The sequence below is a fragment of the Phocoena phocoena genome, chromosome 3 (genome assembly GCF_963924675.1).
Source record: "Phocoena phocoena chromosome 3, mPhoPho1.1, whole genome shotgun sequence".
Classification (NCBI taxonomy): Eukaryota; Metazoa; Chordata; class Mammalia; order Artiodactyla; family Phocoenidae; genus Phocoena; species Phocoena phocoena.
Window position 1 is genome coordinate 58,143,751 of NC_089221.1, and position 18,028 is coordinate 58,161,778.

An 18,028-nucleotide genomic window follows, 5' to 3' on the forward strand; every position below is an offset into this window, starting at 1 on the left:
TGCTGGCGTGAAGGCAGAGAATCGCAGCTCGCGAAGCTCTCGGCTTGAGGAACCTGAGCCTCGAGAAACAAGAGGGCGTCTGCAGATGTTTAGGTAAGAAATGGGCCACGTTAAGTCACAACTGTGGTGGCTTTTGGCCGAGGACAGCCTGGGGCTCCCTCGGGCCCGGCACATCTCCTTTCAGGAGCCGGCAGCCGACCCCTCGCTCTGGCGGCGCCCAGGCGAGGTCAGTGGGGTCCGGGGCGCGCGGGCGCCGCCACCAGGGCGCAACCTCGCGCTCCCCGGGCTCGGAGCCCCCGCCGGTCGCGGGGCTCGGGGCCGGGGGAGCGAGGCCGAGGCAAGCGGCCGCGGGCGTTGGGAGGGGCCGGCGGAGCCCGCGCGGTCGGGCAGCTTCAGGTTTCCTCCTGGAGCCGGTGTCGGGCGCGGCGGCGGGCGGGCCCGGCCATGTGATGCCGGGGCCGGGAGGCGGGCAGGCGGAGATCCAGCGGCAGCCGGCAGGCGCGGAGCGAGCGGGGCGGCCCCAGCCGCGGGCGCAGCCAGCTCGGCCCCGGAGTGCGGCCTCGGCTCCGCCCCCTCGCGCTGCCCCGGCCGCGCCGCCGCCGGGCGTGGGCCGCTTCGGGAGAGCCTCCCCGGCTCCGGCGGCGCGTTCCGGGCGCCCTCGGGCAGGGCGCGGGGGCAGCGCCTCGCTCGGGCGTCGGAGGCTGCGGGACAGCACCTCCGGGTAAGTGCTCTCTGGGGGCTCCATCCCTGCGTCTCCCGGCCGCCCGGGGTGGAAAAGTTTGGCCGCCTCACCTGAGTTCGCCCTCGCGGAGCTACTTTCTCCAGGGTCCCGGAGGGCGCGAGGGTCAGCGGGGGTGGAAAGGGGGTGCTGCCGCGGGCTCGGCGGCGCGGGGATGGCCGCCGCCTCCCTGTCCTCGGGGACGGCAACAAGTGCAGAGGCGGCGCGGCCGGCGCGGCGGCTGCAGCTGCGGAGCACTGGGTCGTCCGGACCGCGCGGCCCCTCTCGCCCCCGCCGGCCCCGCTCAGGGGACCGGGGATGGGCGGGTGGAAGCCCGGCCGCTGTCCTTCGGGCGCCGGGGAAATAAATGGTCTTCTTGCGGTGGAGAAGGCAGAGCCTCGAAAGCTGGCGTTTCCCTTCCCCATCAGTACCTGGCTCCGGGGTGAGGGTGCTCGGCGGGGCCGGGTCCCCAGAGAGCAGCAGACCAAGCGGAAGCTCAGGACACAAGCGCTAACATTTCTTTCATGTGGAAACACATGTTGTGCTTTAAAAGGCATCTATAGTTATCTTGGTTAGGAGAGGCGGCCAGAATTCCGTTGGACTTCCTTAGGATTATTTCGTGGATCTGTTTTCCTCTTGGAAACCTGAGGTGTGCCTGGTGGTCCCCTAACCTTCCCGTGCTGGGAGTTTCCACAGGGGCATAATGACGGCCTGTTGGCTAAGGAGGCATCCTCGCCTATGCAGGGCTTTGTGGAAGCTGGGTGCTCAGGCAGCCTTGGAAACCCAACTCTCGTTTCCCAGACACCAATTACATTTCCAGGAGAGAATCCATCTTCCTCCCTAGGAGCTCACAGCGCCCCCCCCCCCCGCCCCTCCCCATTGATTGTAGCTGGCAGCAACATCTGTGTTTGCGCAGCTTCTCCCTTCTTGACCTCTGCCTGAGTCGAGACAAGTCCCCGCAGACCCAGAGTTAAAGAGGTTTACCACCAGACCCGTGCCAATTGGGTAAGAAATACGAAAACGTAAGATGTTTAGAAGGAACTGATCATTTGGGGTCCCATGGGGTCCCTGGTTTTCTAAAGCTTTGCCATCTTGTGTTCTAGGCCCTGAAGATGTCAGGGGAATTGAAGTCCTTTTTTCACAACAAAAAAATCGAAGACCTGTTCTCTTGGCTTCTGTGGGTTGCTCTTTGCACATGATAATCCAAGCAGATTACCTGGGAAGCTTTTTAGTATATCTGTCTTGGGTTTTTATATACACATACTTAAAGCACACAGGTATTTGCCTTATCTGGATTAATAGCCAATCTGATTCCTTTGTAGTATTTGGAGCAAAAGAAATTACTACTGCAAAAACCTTTGGAGTTTTCTTATACAACATAGTATTTCAGTGTAATGTTCTGATGTGGACTTTCTGTGTGATGATTGTGCTCGTTAACTTTGATCAGATGGGAATTTGGATGGCATCAGACCTCATATTTAGTGGTTAGAGAAACTGGGCGTTTGACTCAGGTGAATGTCCTGGCTAATGGGAGAATGGAGAACAGAGAATCAGTGTTTGTCCTGCTTTTGATTGTGTTTTCTTCCTTATCAAAACCACATAGCCTGGCCAACCAAGAACAGGTTATGTAACAGGTGTGTCGTTACAGTTTCCTTTGAAGCACCTCTGCTGTCCTCTGAGCAGTTTAGAAACACTTAAAGGTAAAGAGGAAATAGTAGTTGGTAACTAAGGCTCTATGAAATTTCATCAGGGGCCTCACTTGTGTTTCACACCTTTTTTTTGTTTAATCATGTGAGTACTGCAGAAGAGTTTGGAATATTTTCTCACTGTGCTCTTATAAGAAACTACTGTTGTGGCTAAGACTTAAGTTGCACAGGAATTTCAGGTGAGCTGTGACACATGACCTCCTTTGGCAAATGAGAAAAAGATATGTGTTTTAAATAGGTATTGAAACAAATAAAGGAATATAACGTTACTTCTATATTAAGCATTTTGTACAAAGTTGGTAACCATTTTATTGGTACTTAAGCTCTACCTGCAAGTTCTGCCAGAGTTTATGACCAAGTGTGACTCCCCAGTAAAAAGGTTTATGATATATTGGGTTGGCCAAAAAGTTCATTCGGGTTTTTCCATAACATCTTACGGAAAAACCTGAACAGACTTTTTGGCCAACCCAGTAAATGTCGGAAAACCCTTTACAATTGGCACATGGTTAGAATGGTACTGCAGAGAGTCCAAATTACCCTCAAACTCCCAGGCTGACCGTAATTTTATTATGCTTTAATTTACTGATCACATATGACAGATCTGGTTTATGTAGGTTTTGTCTAATTGCATTTGTATTTATGCTGCTTTAGTGAAGCAGAGAAGCCATAGGATAATTTTCCTGTGACCTTAAATTTGTTACGAAGAGATGGGTCAAGCTGGGCAACTCCCACTGAGAGTTCTAAATTAAAAACAGTGTTATCTTGAAGTGCACCAAATTCAGGGAATTTTGCCATGTTAGAGTTGTACTGTAAATATTATGCCACGCTGTAGGGCTTGAGTCCAGATCCCTCCCATAGGCAAAGCTGGGCTTAGAGATATTTTTCTTACGAAGTGCAGGTCAGGTACTAGACCACAGAGCATTTTGCCCTGATTGGATGGTACTCTGCCATTTTTGTCCAGTCTCTATAATCCTTAGTTCTTTTGTTATTTTCCAGGTATTTAAAAGTTCTCAAAACCTCAAAGCAGTGTCGCTCTGCTATGTTGCCATTTTGATAGTCTCTATCATGCCCCTCTCTTTTTGTGAACATTTTCTTATTTTTATTCAACAAATATTTGAGGACCTACTATATGCCTGGCATTGCTCTCTGCTTTAATTCTCAGGACTGTGGATTTCATGTCTAAGACAGTCCTTTTCTGATTTTAGAATTTTTAGGATCTGTTGCATTTTGAGTGGGCCTCTCCACACTCAACACTAAGACATTTGGCTGATAAAATGGCAGGTAATTTTTTCTGTGATAGTACATCTTCTTAACTTGACGGCAATTTTTCCCTTGAAATTTGCTCTTTGGCACAATTGAAATTTGCTTATTTCTACCATTATTGCTCCTGGACTTCTTCTCCTGGATAACCAAGGTAATGAGATTTGACATCATTTTTAGTATGAAGGAAAGTGAAAACACAAATGAATATTGGGCATTTGTTCCAGTGATCTTGGTTTTGAACACTTTTATAAAAAATGTATTTTAATTTTCAGAGGTGTGTTTTCTTATTTTAATCCTCAGTTTATTAATTTGAGGTTTGATTTCTGTAGAAAGTTGATATAAAAGAAATGCCTCATAGCGACGAGCGAAGGCCAGCGTCGATGGAGATGGGCAACGACACCTTCGCTTTACATAATAGCATGTGTACTCAGCACTCAGATAGCATTCTGCCTATTTCAAGTGGCAGGCTTTGTTTGACTGGTGTGTGCATGGTCATTTTGCCTTTAAAAAATGCTTAAGATGTTGACATGCTTTCTGTATTTCCCTCAAGTATACAGACATTCCCTTAATAAATAATCATGAAATAGTGTATATATTAATGAAATGTATGGTTTAGCTCTTAAATTCATTATCATACACTAGTGATCATGCCCTTTTTAAGGCTTGCACCTCTTCTTCCATCATTTTATAAGTTAAAGCAATTATCTTTCGTAAACTATAACCAAGTGGTTAAGAGTGGGGACTCTGGAGCCAGCCTGTCTCATTAGATGGTCCTGGCTCTGTCCTGGCTGTACCGCCTCTCTCTACCTCAGGTTTCCCATCTGTACGTGGGGTAATCACTGTAACCTGCCCTCTAGGGTTGTTGAGAGAATTCAGTGAGTTAATTTGCAGAGAGTCCCTCTGGTAGTGCCTGGCAGAGATTAAGTGCCAGAAAGTGATGGTTATATTTATAACAAATAGAAAATAGACATTAAAAAAAAAAGGAGCTTGAGCAGGTTTTCCAGGTTTCAGAAGGCAGTGAGATGTCCATGTGATCTCAAGGGGAAGCGCTCTAGGCTGGGAGTCCAAGGCAGGGATGGAGACTGTTGCCTGTGGCCTCTCATCTGTGTTACCTTGGGCAAGTATGACCCCTCTGTGGGTCTCAGCTTCTCACCTGGTCAAACGGAAAGGGGTAGACTTGATGGTCTCTAAGGACCTCTGGTTCTAACATTCTATACTGTCCTGAAACTTGAAGGTGAGGAGGGCATTTGTCAGTTCAGCCGTGGCTGTCTTGGGCAACACAGCCAGGAATGTACTGTCCACAGGGTCAGTACTGCGCCTGCAGCGGGCGGTCAGTAAACGTTTGAAGGGATTATGAAATAATACTATTAACTTACCTCACCTTGATCACCAGACAGTCATCAGGTTGAAATAACTGAGTTATCTTTCTGGACTTAGTCGAGAGAGATTTCAGACTTGAAAGTCTGGATCCCATGCATGTGGGTCATAGGCCATCCTGCTCCCTTTCTTCTGTGGAACCCCTTCTTGTGGAAGAGGGGTGGGGTAGTTCTGGGAAGATGAAAGACAAGTGGACTGATTATTTCTTAATTTCATGATTAAAGTATTTCCACACCTGATACACAGGAGAACGTCACCAATGGCCTTTGCGGGAATGCTGTAAACTAGAAGGGCTTGGAGCAAAGGTAGTCTCATTAAGGACTTCTGACCATTTGTGAAGGTTAAGAAGTTTTCGTTGGACTGGATGGTCGAGGCGAAGTCTCTGGAGCTAATTTGTCTCTTCTCCCTAATGACCATTGTTTACTGTCTGAGCATGGTCCTTTTTCGACAGTTTTCCTCATTTTCTTGCTCCACCAGCCTCCTGGTTTGCTGTGTGGCCAGGTGTTGGTTTCAAAAAGTAGGGGGTGCCCAGTGATTAATGAGATTATGGGTTATTTGAGCCCCGAACCCAGGATTCTGAGCCTGGCTGTTTGTTGGGATCACTTGGGTTCATAATCACTCAGCTTCGGCCTGACATCTTTTTTTGTTTGTTTGTTTTTGATGTGGACCATTTTTGAAGTCTTTATTGAATTTGTTACAATATTGCTTCTGTTTTATGTTTTGGCTTTTTGGCCAGGAGGCATGTGGGATCTTAGCTCCCCAACCAGGGATTGAACCCGCACCCCCTGCTTTGGAAGGCCAAGTCTTAACCACTGGACCACCAGGGGAGTCCCCTGGCATCATTTTTTTTTTTTTTTTTTTTTGCGGTACGCGGGCCTCTCACTGTTGTGGCCTCTCCCGTTGTGGAGCACAGGCTCCGGACGCGCAGGCTCAGCGGCCATGGCTCACGGGCCTAGCCGTTCCACGGCATGTGGGATCTTCCTGCACCAGGGCACGAACCCGTGTCCCCTGCATCAGCAGGCAGACTCTCAACCACTGCGCCACCAGGGAAGCCCTGGCATCATTTTTAAAAAAGGTGATACTAGCTATTTATAAAAGGGTTTGCTAGCTACTTGCCTAACCTTTAGTGTTTCTGGCTTTCTGTGTCTGAAAGAATCCAGGGAAGGGTAATTCTCCTGGTATCCCTTTTAAGCTATGGGCAAGTCACCTGTCTCCTACTGCCTCCTCTTGTGTCCCACCACCCCTGCTTCCATTAGCCAGGACTGCTAACTGCCTGTGGAATGTGCAGTGTACTTCCTACCTTCTTTGACTTTGTTCCCTTTCCTTTCTAGCGAAAATCTGTTGCAATCCTCAAAGCAAGTTCAAACCACCATCTCTCTGAAACCCTTGACCAACTTCTCAACTTTCCAACTTGACTGTAGGCCCATTGATGGCAGGGACCCTGATTTAGGCTACTCTGTAGGGGGCTCCACAGAATATACCTATATTGGTTGGTTGGTTAGTAATTTTGCTAACTGTCATGTCAACAAGTCCTAGTTTACAGCATCCCCATAGAGGCTAATGGTGATTGTTTTCCTGTGTATAAGGTGTGGATTGAATTGGAAAATATTGGGATGCAGGGGAGGAAAGGAGAATGTTGCTCAAGAAGTTAGATAGCTATCCTTCTCAGATATAAATGAGAGGCTACACAGGCCTCTCTTAGGAAATTATATGTTCTGTCTGGGGAAATGAATGAAATTCTTGTTCAGAGTTAGAACCTTAGGACTGAAACAAACCTGAAAGGTTTTTCTCTAGTTTCTGGCAGGTGAACAATCCCCCTGTATAGCATACTTCCACATGGTTGACCATTTGAATACTGTCCTTGAATACTTTCAGTAATGGGGGACCAGTAACCACAGATACCCCAGTCTATCTTTGTTCCCCCCCCCAACTTTAGATACACACAATTATTTGTCAAAGTATGCAATATGATTTGATATACATGTACATTGTGGAATGATTACCAGGGATAATTAACACATCTATCACCTCACATAGTTAACTTCTTTGTGATGAGAACGCTTAAGATCTAATCTCAGCAACTTTCTAGTATAAACACAGTATTTTTAACTGTAGTCACCCATGCTGTATGTTAGATACTCAGAACTTTTCAAGAGGTACAGACTTTCAGTTACATCTCCCTGTTTCCTCATTCCCCCAGCCCCGTGAGTCACCATTCTATTCTGTTTTTATGAAATTGGCCTCTTTTTTTTTCATAAGATTCCACATATTGCTGATGTTGTATAGCATATAGAATTTGTCTCTTTTTTTCCTTATAAATTTATTTATATTTTATTACTTTTGGTTGCATTTGGTCTTCATTGTTGTGTGCAGACTTTCTCTAGTTGCGGTGAGTGGGGGCTACTCTTTGTTGTGGTGCGTGACTTCTCACTGCAGTGGCTTCTCGTTGCGGAGCACAGGCTCTAGGTGCGTGGGCTTCAGTAGTTGTGGCATGCGGGCTCAGTAGTTGTGGCTTGCAGGCTCTGGACCGCAGGGTCAGTTAGTTGTGGCGCACAGGCTTAGTTGCTCCGCGGCATGTGGGATCTTCCTGGACCAGGGATTGAACCCATGTCCCCCTGCACTGGCAGGCGGATTCTTAACCACTGCATCACCAGGGAACTCCCTAGAATTTGTCTTTCTATGACGGCTTATTTCACTTAGTACTGTGCCCTCCATTTCATCCATGTTGTCACAAAAGGCAAGATTTCCTTTTCTAATGGCTGAATGATATTCCACTGTGTTACACATATTACATTTTCTTTATACATTCATCTTTATGGACACTTAGGTTATTTCCACGTCTTGGTTAGTGTGTATAATGCTGCAATGAACACAGGAATGCAATCTTTTTGAGATAATGATTTCATCTCCTTAGGCTATGTACCCAGAATTGGGATTGCTGGATCATACGGTAGTTTATTTTTAATTTTGTGAGGAATTACAATCCAGTTTTCCATAGTAGCTGCACCAATTTACATTCCAACCAACAGTGCACCAGTGTTTCCTTTTTTCTACATTTTCACCAGCATTTATTTCTTGTTTTTTGATAATAGCCATTGTAACAGGTGTGAGGTCATCTCATCGTGGTTTTGATTTGCATTTCCCTGATCGGTGATGTTGAGCATCATGTGCTTGGTGGCTGTCTGTATGTTGTCTTTGTTAAAATATCTGTGTAAGTCCTCTACCCATTTTAAAAATGAGATTTTTTTTTTGCTATTGATTTGTTTGAGTTCCTTATATATTTTGGATATTAACCCCTTATTAGATATATGGTTTATAGATATTTTCTCCCATTCTGTAGGTTGCCTTTTCATTTGGTTGATGGTTTCTTTTGCTGTGCAGAAGCTTTAGTTTGATGCAGTGCCACTTGTTGATTTTTTTGCATTTGTTCCTTGTTCTTTTGGTGTCAAATCCAAAAATCATTGCTAAGATGATGTTAAGGAGCTCCCCCTGCCTTATCTTCTTCTAGGAGTCTTATGGTTTCAGATCTTACAAGTCCTTAATCCATTCCAAGTTAATTTTTGTGAGTGGTGTAAGATAGTGGTCCAATTTTATTCTTTCACATATGGATATCCAGTTTTCCCAACACCATTTATTGAAGAGACTATCCTTTTGCCATTGGGTATTTTTGGCACCCTTGTTAAATATTGACCATATATGCATGGGTTTATTCTGGGCTTTCAGTTCTGTTCCATTGGTCTCTATGTCTGTTTTTCTGCCAGTACCATATTGTTTTGACTGTTATATTGTAGCTTTGTAATATAGTCTGAGATCAGGAAGTATGATGCCTCCAATCTTGTTCTTAATATTGCTTTGGTTATTCAGGGACTTTTGTGGTTCCATACAGATTTTAGGACAATTTTTTTCTATTTTTCTGAAAAGTCATTGGAATTTTGATAGGGATTACTTTGAATCTGTAAATGGCTTTGGGTAGTATGGACATTTAAACAATATTAACTCCTCTGATTAATGAACACGGATATTTTTCCATTTGTTTGTCTTCAGTTTCTTCAGTGTCTTACAGTTTTTGGTGTGTAGATCTTTCACTTCCTTGGTTAGACTTATTCCTAAGTATCTTACTGGTTTTGATGCTATTGTAAATGGCATTATTTTCTTTATTCTCCAGATAGTTAATTAGTGTACAGAAATGCAACAGATTTTTGTATGTTGATTCTGTATCCTGCAGCTTTACTGAATTCATTTATTAGGTCTAACAGTTTTTTTGTGGAGTACTGAGGATTTTCTATACAAAATCATGTCATCTGCAGACAGACATTTTTACTTCTTTTCCTATTTGAATGCCTTTTAATTCTTCTTGCCTAATTGCTGTGGCTAGAACTTCCAGTACTATGTTGAATAGGAGTGGTAAGAGGGGACATCCTTGTCTTGCTCCTGATCTCAGAGGGAAAGCTTTCAACCTTTCACTGTTGAGTATAGTATTATCTGTGGGTTTGTCATATATGGCCTTTATTTTGTTGAGGTGTGTTCCTTCTATACCCAATTTGTTGAGTTCTTATTAAAGGATGTTGAATTTTTGTTAAATGCTTTTTCTGCATTTATTAACACATTTATTGATTTGTGTATGTTTCTTTTTTCATTAATTTAAATGTTAATCACTAAAAACTTCCCTCTTAGAACTGCCTTTGCTGCATCCCATAAGTTTTGGTATGTTGTGTTTCTATTCTTGTCTCAAGATTTTTGAATTACTCTTGATTTCTTCTTTGACCAGTTGGTTTTTCAGAGTGTGTTTTAAATTCCACACATCTGTTTTTTTTTTTTTTTCCTGGTGTTCCTTCTGTTATTGATTTCTAGTTTCATACCATTGTGGTTGAAAAAAGATATTTTATATGACTTTCATCTTCCTAAATTTGTTAAGAATAATTTTGTGACCTAGCATATGATCTGTCCTGGAGGATGTTCTGTGTGTGCTTGAGGAGAATGAGTTTTCTGCTGCTGTTCAATGGAATGTTTTGTATGTTTGTTAGGTACATTTGGCTTAAAGTATACTTCAAGTCCATTATTTCCTTATTGATTTTCTGTCTGGATGATCTATCCATTGTTGAAAGTAGGTTATTGAAGTCCCCTACTCTTGCATTGCTGTCTATTTCTGCCTTCAGATTTGTTAATAATTGTTTAATATATTTAGGTGCTTCAGTATTGGCATGCATATAATTACAATTGTTATATCCTCTTGATGAATTGACCTCATTATTATATAATGACCTTGTGTCTTCTTATAACTTTTCACTTAAAGTTTATTTTGTCTCATAAGTATAGCTATCCCTGTTCTTTTAGTTTCCATTTGTATGGAGTATCTTTTCCTATCCTTTCACTTTTAGCCTATGAGTGTCCTTAAAGTTTGAGTGTCTTGTAGGAAGCATATACTTGGGTCTTGTATTTTTTGTCCATTCAGCCACTCTTTGTCTTTTTTTTTTTTTTTTGGCAGTACGCAGGCCTCTCTCTGTTGTGGCCTCTCCCGTTGCGGAGCACAGGCTCCGGACACGCAGGCCCAGCAGCCATGGCTCACAGGCCCAGCCGCTTTGTGGCATGTGGGATCTTCCCGGACCGGGGCACGAACCCGTGTCCCCTGCATCGGCAGGTGGACTCTCAACCACTGCGCCACCAGGGAAGCCCCAACTCTTTGTCTTTTAATTTAAACCATTTACATTTAGAGTAATTTAGTTATTGATAGGTAAGGACATACTATTGACATTTTGTTAATTGCTTTCTGATTGTTTTGTGGTTCCTTTGTTCTTCCCCTCTTGCTGTTGTCCTTTGTGAATTGTTGAGGTGGCCTACCAGGGTTCTACTACTGTCTTTCCTTGTGGCGTGAAATCCCTCCATGGGGATCCTTCTTGGCACCAAGCTGCTCTGGACTGAGGGTTAGAGGGATGCAAGTAAAATGCTTCCTATGCTTCTCTCTCCTGTCATCCTCAGTTTTTGAGCTCCACAGGGTTTCTGCTGCTGCTTTGTTGTAGTTTAGAGCTTTCCCAGGGCTATTTTCATTGGTTTGTAGGTGGTCTATCTTTGGAAACCTTTAGGCTGTTAAAAAACCATCTCCCCTGTATTAAATTTGATAGTTCTGCTGCTTGGGGGCCATTATGAACAATTTATTTTACATGACAGCCCCCTACATTTTTGAAAATTAATTGCATACCCTACCTTTAAGCCTTATTTAAGTTGGTAGATCTCTTTCAGCTCTTGTTTAGTGACATGATTTTGAATCCTCTCACTACCCTGAATACTCAACATATACCAATTTGCTATATTCTTCTTAAAGTGTAGTACTTCTGGATGCTGACCGATGGTGCAGAGTATAGTAGAACCACTCCCACCCTTGCTGAGACCCGCCTCGCCCCCCAGGGAAGCCCTAGAACCTCATAGTTAAGATTACCAGTTACAGATTAGAAAGTTGGGGGGACTCTCAGCTCTGCTACTCTCTACCTTGTGCTGGGCAAGTCATCTAAACTTTTAGTCTCAGTTTTTACCTATTTCTCTTATAGGGTTAAAAGGACACAATAAGTTAGTCTATGTGAAATGCTTAGCACAGAACCTAGGACAGAGTAATCTCTCAAACAGTGGCTTTCCAACTACGGTCCTTCTAAACAAGGCCATTGGCTCTTGATGTTCAGTCATCTCAAAATAACCAATTTGTTTTTACACCTGTTGCTGCTGAGCGCCATCTCCTCATTCATGGATGTGTGCAATTGGCTCCTTAGTCCTCTAAATAAAACTTAATATTTCTCTAAATTTTCCTGTAAATGACCATCTGTTCTAGCCTTTCAAAGTCTTTTAGATCGTTTATCTATACATTTATCATTCACTGCCCTCTTTTGTTCCAAGTTGTCCGCAGATTTGACATGCATTTCTTTAATGTCTTAAGGAAATAATAAAATTATTGCCTAGGCTGAGGTCTAGGGCAGAACGATTTGATGCGTCTGTACAAACCACTTCAGATGGATGTTTATCAGTTTCAGGTAGAGTCGTTCAGCGAATTACTCCTATTTGCACTAGCGTCGGATTCTTAATCCTCCATCCTGTCATAAGGATATATGCTTTGCCAACCAAATCTACTGTACCTCTACTATATAGAGTTTCCAGTTTGGTAACCACATAATGGAATGGGGTTATTGTGACGTGACTTGTTCTTGGGGAACGCGCACTGGCTTCAAGTAGTCACTGCTTCCTCTGAGGTACTCAGACATCAGCCCTTTAATCTGTTCTAGAATCTTGCTTACGATCTATATGAAGCTCCTTCTGTCTATAGTTTAGAATTGGCTTTTTTGAAAATTGACACGATACGTTCCTGTCTCCTATATTTGAATCCTGTCATTGTCCACAGTTCCTGACAGATTATGGTTGGAAAATCTCATTGGATTCTTTCCTATCTTGGCCTGTCCAGCAGCCTGCAACTTATTCAGAGCCTCTAGTTGCCCTCTTATGATCGACTTTCCCACTTACAGATGTTCTTTCTGTCCTTTTCAATTGGAAGGTTATCTCTCTCCAAGAGGAGACAAAATCTCAATCGCTGTAGAGGGGTTCTCCTTATCATTCATCTACACACATCACCAGTCCTAAGCAGACCTAACTATCCCTTCCTTGATGTTCTGGCTTAAAAAATAAGTTGAAATAAAAATCTGATTATCGGGCTTCCCTGGTGGCACAGTGGTTGAGAATCTGCCTGCCAATGCAGGGGACACGGGTTCGAGCCCTGGTCTGGGAGGATCCCGCATGCCCCGGAGCAACTAGGCCGGTGAGCCACAACCACCGAGGCTGCGCGTCTGGAGCTTGTGCTCCGCAACAAGAGAGGCCGCGACAGTGAAAGGCCCGCGCACCACGATGAAGAGTAGCCCCCGCTCGCCACAACTAGAGAAAGCCCTCGCACAGAAACAAAGACCCAACACGGCCAAAAATAAATAAAGAAATAAAATTAAAAAAAAAAATCTGATTATCCTTAATTTTTTGGCAGCCTCATGTTTTTTGGGGCTTTAGTATGTCTGACACAGTTCTTAAAGCATGATGTCCTCATTATTTGTTCTGGAAAAGAGGCAGGGAGGAGGATAAAAACAAAGCAATTCTTTTTATCATTTGAGTAGAAAAGAGCACAAACCTAGGAATCGGGAGCTCCTTGAACATAATGATCTCTCCACATCTCCACAGAATCCGAATCCTTTCCAGATGGGAGGTCTTCTGTTAGTTCTATGAATCATGATGATTTCTTTAGGTAGTGATCTCATTGATTGATAATAACGTTTGGAGGTGGAATTTGGATGGGATGGAGTGACAGAACACCCACTATGTATCACTACCTATATTTATGTATAAGAAACAGCTCATCTAACTCTTCAGCGTTGCCTTTTGTGAAATTGCTAGCTTTGCAACTTCCCTCAGAAGTTCTCAGGGATGAATTTCTGGAAGTTGCTTTTATACCGGTTATCACAGCCCTTAGAGACTTAGCTAGTCTCCTGCTGGCCACTCACCATTCTTGGTGGTCAGGGGCAATACACAAAACCTATTACTAATGTTTTATTAGGTTTTAAATTGATGGACTCTTAGGGGGAATAAAATAGAAGCATTTCTCTTAAATTGTTATGTTTCATGTTACACTAAGTTGTCATATAAAACGCTTATGTATTTTTTCTTCTCCTATTTAATAACCAGAAATGTTGATAGCTTCCTTATTGAATATAAAACATAGTGTCAAGAATCTTTAAAATCTTTAAAGTCAGCCATGGGAATTCAAATTGTTCCTTGTTCTTTACTTAGAAAGGTTCCACAGAACCCTACTATACTGTTGGTGGGAATGTAAGTTGGTGCAGCCACTATGGAAAGCAGTATGGAGGTTCCTCAGAAAACTAAAAATAGAACTACCATATGCTCCAGGAATCCCACTCCTGGGTATATACCCAGAGAAAACTATAATTCAAAGATACATGCACCCCTATGTTCACAGCAGCACTGTTCACGATAGGCAAGACATGGAAACAGCCTCACTGTCCATTGACAGGTGAATGGGTAAAGAAGATGTGGTACATATAGACAATGGAATACTACTCAGCCATAAAAATAAATGAATAATGCCATTTATAGCAACATGGATGCAACTGGAGATTATCATACAAAGTGAAGTAAGTCAGAAAGAGAAAGACAAATACCATATGATATCACTTATATGTGAAATCTAAAATATGGCACAAATGAACCTATGTACAACACAGAAACAGAGTCACGGACATAGAGAACAGACTTGTGGTTGCCAAGGGGAAGCGGGGAGGGAGAGGAATGGACTGGGAGTTTGGGGTTGGTAAATGCAGACTATTACATACAGACTGGATAAACATCAGGGTCCTAATGTACAGCACAGGGAACCATATTCAGTATCCTGTGATAAGCCATAATGGAAAAGACTATAAAAAAGAGACTGTCTATATGTGTATAACTGAGTCACTTTGCTGTACAGCAGAGATTGGCACAGCATTATAAATCAACTATACTTCAATAAAAAAATAAAATAATAACAAAAAAGAAAAAAGTTTCCACGGGACAGGAATTATGAGGCAAAATTCTCATGTCCTTTAATTTTTAGGTTCCTTCTTTTTTTTTTTTTTGGCCATGCCATGTGGCATGCGGGATGTTAGTTCCCCGACCAGGGATTGAACCCATGCCCCCTGCAGTGGAAGCGTGGAGTCTTATTAACTACTGGACCGCCAGGGAAGTCCCCCTAGTGACCTCATTTGAAACCTGAGGTGTTGGGCCAACCCCTTCTCCATGGTACATCCTAACTCGAGTTCTGTGTTTCTCTGGAGGTAAGGATGGTGTCTTAAACCTCCCTTGGATTACTAGCCAATGTTTGGTTTTCAGAGCACTTTCAGACATTTGACTGGCAACATCTGAACTGTTGAGGAAGTTGGGTTTGAAGAAGCTACTTCAGGGTTGCATCTTTACAGGGAGAAATGGTTGCTTATACCCTGAGATTTCCCTATGATGGCAGCTCATGTTATTGTTGTCTGAATACTTCACGAGCAGTGAGGTGGACTCAGCCAGTAATAATCTAGTAATTATTTTTAATTGAATTCAAAGATGACTGAAAATAGGTATTAATTTCATTTTAGCAGATGGACTTTATGTCCCTAACTCCATTGAGGCTGGGTGGAGAATATGCACTGAAATTCATGGCATTTCTGATAAATGCCAATTTTTAGCTAAAATAACACTTATAATGGTTCTTTCTCTTTCTCCCCCCTCCTTCCCCACCTCGCTCCACTTTGTTTTAAACTTGTAAAATTGAACAAGTGAAATCCTCCTTTTTTTTCAAAAGGTATAGCAAATTTCTAAAACCTCTAGTATTTAATGTAGCTCCTGACTAGTCATATTAAAGAACATAAACTTGTGCTCATAAAAAGGTGGCATTTTAAGGCGTGACACCTCAAGATAAAGATATCTTATTCCACTGGTGTTTGGGATTCTACTTGCTGGGTGTAGGGGCTCTAAACCTTTATCCAGGAGTTCTTTCCAAAGCTTTTCTACCTCGGAGTTTGAGAGTTCTGTTAGAGTTTTGAGCCATCACTGAGTTGAGTTTGGCTAGTAATTACTAAGAGGCAGGCCTCTATGGGTGCTGAAGGCTTAGAGAGAAGAGGCTTAGAAGTAGCTTTTCAGGAAATCTCAGAGCTGCCAAATCAGCAGCCATGAAAGCACACGCGTATGTTGTGATGTGGAGGTGGTGAGGGCAGGGTGCTCTCAGCAGCCTGGCAGCCGTACCTGGTATAATGGGAATCAAAGTATTGTCTAGTCTTTGTGTTACTGTTGTTGTTGTTGTTTGCTATAGTTTCCTAAGCATAATCTATATAGTAAATCTGTATCAGCTTCAGTGATGTTATAAAAACAGAAGTGAATTTAAGAAATAGAAATTTTCATGAAAATCTGTGTACTTAGTTCATAAATATAATTGGAGTTATCTTTCAGGTGTCATAACTCAGCTAGAAACTCCTGCACTTGTCTTGAAACTCTTAATGAACCTACATAATTGTTGCTAATTTTAAAAAATCCCTTTCAAATTTGGGCTTATGATAACTATTTGGTGGGGAGCAGGGGAGAAACTTGGATATCATCAAACAGTAATGTCTATTTTTTATTTCAATTTATTTTGGCAATAGTTTGGTAATGAGTTTACATTTTAAATTTGTATGGAAAAACCCAGCCATATATATATATTTTTTTCTAACTACAGACACTTGAGAATGGAAGCAATTTTACAGAATTCTGAATGTTTGATCAAGGCTTTGGTGTCTGCTTAAGTTAAGCGCGAACTGATTCTAATGTTTCTGTTGTTGGCGGACAGCTCTCCAGTCCAGGACTAAAGACTCCACAACTTGAATTACGTCCACGGCCACCAGTTTGGCCAAAACTAAACTAGGGAAGGCAAACAGTCGTTCCTTATCTTGCCTTAGTGACATTAAAGAAAACTGTTGTGAATACGTTGAGTACATGCTTGTTTTTATTCTTGGGCACAGGATCATTTGAACAGCTTAGTACTTAAAAAATAAAATCCTTTGTTGCCACAATTGAATATCACTAAGTTTATGGAGCATTTAAAGTCGCATAGCGCTTAAAAGATACTAATCAAATGAATCACCACCTCATGTGTTGTTTTGACAGGAAATGTATCACGTCTCAATAATTTCCTTAAAATTTTTTCCTGCCAGGTGCCTGTTTTCTTCTGTTAACTTATTCCCATAGAATTCCAAATATGTGGTTGATTTCCCTACTGATACTTTCATGGTTTCTTTTCCTTGTTTTCCTTCTTTAGAGTAGCTGTTGCACTTTTGTTTGTATTGAATTTAAGGCTTATTACAAGGAAGAGGGAATGAGTAGCTTTTTTGAAGACTGATGTCCAGCCAGGATGACTCTGTCTGGTGAGCAGATCTGCTTGTCTCCAGCGTGTAAAATTTAGCTAAGTAGGTGTTAAGACGTGTCTGTTGACAGACCTGGCCTAAGGCCAGACGTGCATGAAATATTGTTCAGTCATCTATGGAGAGATTAGAGGGAGTTTTTATTTTCTGTGTACATATGCAGTTGAACACAATTTTTTACAATGACCTTGAGGTACCTTGAGATAAAACAAGTTAGGGAAATAAAATATTGGGCTCTGTTATAAGCAAGGTGCTATACAAAGCAATACGAGAGATGTGGAAAGTTTGCTGCAGCCCCTCATGAGGTGTGTCATGCAGGCTGCCCTTACAGGGCAGCGTGTGCAGTGGCTCTCGGGGAGGTATAGGCTTAGTGCTCTGAGATGCTCAGTGCTGGGGCCTCTGGCAGGGAGGAAGAGCCAATGAAACACCCTTCCTTGGCCTGTAGCATCTTCCGGTGGAAGTAGGTGCAGAAATCTCCTTTTTCTACATTAAGAAATTACATGGATGTGTGCAAAGAAGAATTTTTAAGTCAATAACTTGTGCAGCTGTTGAACATTCATGTGTTTACCTTTGGTCAGTATATTTCTGATTAGTAAAAATGCGTATGTATCAATAAAATCATAACTACACTTACATGCATTCTGTCACATAATAAAAACACTTTTATAAATTGTATTTTTATCAGTGAGATACCAGACACAGCATTTTATTTTATAGTCTGCCTTATTTTTTGTGTGATTTTGTGATTTACTGCTTGCTTTCTTTGGTAGGATAAGTTTATGGTTTAAATCCTTTATTTTTCTTTCTTGGATACAGAATTATTGCATTTTTTTAAACATCTTTATTGGAGTATAATTGCTTTATAATAGTGTGTTAGTTTCTGCTTTATAACAAAGTGAATCAGCTATACATATACATATATCCCCATATCTCCTCCCTCTTGCGTCTCCCTCCCACCCTCCCTATCCCACCCCTCTAGGTGGTCACAAAGGACCAAGCTGATCTCCCTGTGCTAT

The 18,028-nt window shown here is 42.6% G+C and overlaps 1 protein-coding gene across 1 annotated transcript in view; it reads left to right on the top strand.

The window, feature by feature from the left end:
- Window positions 1-450: 450 nt before the first annotated feature.
- LOC136121031 (rho guanine nucleotide exchange factor 28-like) overlaps window positions 451-18,028 on the top strand; it is a 128,364-nt gene continuing 110,786 nt past the window's right edge. The window contains exon 1 of the mRNA XM_065874827.1: window positions 451-721. The gene's annotated coding sequence lies outside the window, so the exon portion shown is untranslated. The remainder of the gene's footprint in view (window positions 722-18,028) is intronic.